The 3,163-nt window shown below is 46.4% G+C and overlaps 1 long non-coding RNA gene across 1 annotated transcript in view; it reads left to right on the forward strand.

Annotated features, from left to right (window-relative positions):
- The first annotated feature begins 734 nt into the window (after positions 1-734).
- Positions 735-3,163, forward strand: part of LOC107182720 — a 13,800-nt gene continuing 11,371 nt past the window's right edge. The window contains exon 1 of the long non-coding RNA XR_001513454.1: positions 735-1,102. This is a non-coding gene — a long non-coding RNA (uncharacterized LOC107182720). The remainder of the gene's footprint in view (positions 1,103-3,163) is intronic.

Consider the following 3,163-nt stretch of genomic DNA (forward strand, 5'->3'; position numbering starts at 1 on the left):
TGGAGGGGAGACAGGCAGAGACTGAAGAAGCCATTGACTTGAGGGGCTCAGTGGCACCAGACCAGGCTGTTGGGGTGCTGAGTGATCCCCAGTGACACAGTTAAGGAAGGAGCACTCCCCACCCTCCTGCCCCAAGGATTCCAGGGATACCTGGGGTGACATGGCAGCATACAGGGCTCTGGAGGCCCCTTTGTGACACCCATGGGCTCTTAGAGAGGCCCTGCCCTCCTGGGCCAAGGCAGGCATTAGGGGGGGAGGACCTGTGAGGGCTACTCAGGCTCTCCCCAACATAGAGGAGCCTCTCCTGAGGCCAAGGCCCTGTATTAGCTGGAGAAGGGGGAGCCGGGAAAGCAACAATTACTTTGAATACGACCCAAAGGCCACGGTGGCCTGAGTTATCCTGTCCCTTTCTTCACTCAATCCCATCCTTGCAGCTCAACAAGAAGAGAAGTTTTTCCTTGGACACCCTTGTGTGCGGGGCTTTCGAAGGACTGCTGTCCGCAGAGGCAACGAGGAGCAGAGGGTAACAGTGTGGGCTTTGATTCGGGGCTGCCTGGGGACTTGGCCTCTACTACTTCGTTACTATGTCACCTCAAGTTTGTTCTTGAATTTCTCTGTACCTCGGCTTCTTTTTCTGTAAAATGGAGATGACGATATTAATAATAGCACCTAACTTGGAGGGTTATTGGGAGGGTTAACTAAATTAAGCCACATCAGATACTTAGCCCAATGCACTGCATGGTTTCTGCATTCAGTAGTTTATTCCTGCCGGGTGTTCAAAGGACAGTGCAATATAAATTCAGTATCTGGCATCGTTGGTTTTCTTGGCTTTGTGGATGTTAAACCTGGTATTTTTATTGAAACATTATTCTTACAGTTCTTACTCTTCAGTTAGACATAAGTAATCTTTGGTAGGAACTAATACTTGTCTTTTTCTAGGGTGTCAGAAACTAAAAAACCAGGCAGATCCATCTACTCAGACCCTAACCATGGCCCTAAAGTAAATTGCTTGAAGAAATTAGTTCCCAACGATTATAGGTGCAGAGTTTTTGAAGTATGTCCATATTCAAGTGTAGATCAAAGAAGCTCAATTAAAAGGATTGTGGACTGACTGAAATGACATCAAGATTGAGCAAAAAAGGGAATAAGATGATTAAGACTCAAACTCAGGAGGAACTAAGGCAGTGGAAGAACTCAGAACATGTGAAATCCCTTAAATAAAAGTTTATTAACTTTAAAAACAACAACAAATACTTAGCCCAGACCCAGGCACCTAGTCCCAGATTACTAGTATGAAATGAGGAAAGAGGTGTGGCCTGGCTGGGTGGCTCAGTTGGTTGGAATATCATCTCACACACCAAAAAGACTGTGGGCTCGATGCCCTGTCAGGGCACATACGTGGGTTGTGGGTTTGATCCCTGGTTGGGGTACATATGGGAGACAACCGATCAATGTTTCTCTCTCTCTCTCTCTCTCTCTCTCTCTCTCTCTCTCTTTCTCTCTCCCTCCCTCCCTTAGTCCCTCCCTCCCTCTCTCTAAAATCAATGAACATATCCTCGGGTGAGGATTAAAAAGAAAAAAAGGAGAGGTGTGTTTGGTAAGGGACACAACACGTTTGTAAAGCTGTGGCTGCAGCTACTGGAAGAGGAGCTCTGCTACACTTACTGGCACCAGGAGAGACCAGGGTCTTGGATCCCATCTGTACTATCCCCAGGAAATTAGGCTTCCCCAGAGGGCCCCTGAGCAGAGAGCCCCGTAATTCAGACTGTGAGTTTACAAATAAACTTTTGCCAATTCTCATATAGGTAGTCAGGTCTGGAGGATCAAGGCATACTCATTTCACTCACAAAAAACCCCAACCAATTTATTAGCCAGAATACAACTTTTCACATTTCCAAGGAGATCCATTTAGGCCCAAGATCAGGAGCTAGTGTTCTGTGCAGCACCCCTGGAGCAGGCAGCAGCGGGAGGAGCACCGCGTGGCGGGCACACCCGACACTGAGTAAACCAACCACGGAAACCACGTGCAGACTGGCTCTTTGGAAACAATGGAAAGTTGGTGGTTTTGAAGGATTGTTTATCATGGAACAAAGCCTGGTGATCGCTTTCTTTTCTCATTTCTGCAGATAGGTCCTAGGGAGGAGAGGGCGAGAGTCAGAACTGTGTTCCCTGGAAAGTGCTAGCGAAATGCCAACATATTCCTCCTTCCCAGCCCCCTTTTGTCTGGGCTCCATAGTCCCCCTGCCTGTCTGTTTGTCATTTTGTGGCCTCATCTCTAGTCTATCAATTTCTCAACTTGCAATTCTCAAGTTGATAACTTACCAACAACTGTATCTATTAATAATCAGGTGTTATTTATATTTCAAATTATCCCTACACAATTCAAAGGTACAAAAGGGTAGAGAGTCAAGGGAGTTCTTCTCACGCCTGTCCTCCAGCAGTGCAGGTCCTTTCCTGGGAAACAACCCACACCATCAATTTCTTAGGTATTTTCCCAGAGATGGTCTGTGCATATGTAAGCAAGTTTTTCATGTTCATCTTTTTTCCTCCCCAAATGGTAACATACTCAGAGGAATTTAATCACTTCAATAAATCTTCCAATCAGAATTTCTCAGCCATCTGCTCTGTCAAGGATCGGTGGGAGAGAAAAGAAGTTACAGGCAGCAGCCCAGGGATTACCCAACTTCCCCAGCCTTCACCCCCTCTCCTCCTGCTCCCCCAGTGAGTGATGAGAGGGAGTATGCGCAATGTGCAGGTTGTCTTTGGGAGGTATTGTGGTGAGAATCAACACTTTAATCACGCTAAAGTTTAACATTCTCTGAGACGTTTAACTCCATCTATCACTGTCATTTATTAGGCAATCCCTGGGACCCTAAGCAGTACAGTTGATCCTTGAATAGCAGTGGGGTTAAGGGTGCTGACTTCCCATTCAGTAAAAAAATCACAGATGTCCTGGGCACATGGTGGCTGCCCCAACATGGAGGATCCGGGATTCCACATATAAGTGAAACCATAAGGAAAGGGAGAAGGAGAAACTAAGATGGCGGCATAGATAAACACCGGGAAATTGCTGCCTCCCACAACAATTGAATAATACTTCAAAATCACAAAACGGACATCATCCAGAACTACAGGAAGGCTGGCTGAGTGTAAATTCTACAAC

This window comes from Myotis davidii, unplaced genomic scaffold, assembly GCF_000327345.1.
Source record: "Myotis davidii unplaced genomic scaffold, ASM32734v1 scaffold577, whole genome shotgun sequence".
Lineage (NCBI taxonomy): Eukaryota > Metazoa > Chordata > Mammalia > Chiroptera > Vespertilionidae > Myotis > Myotis davidii.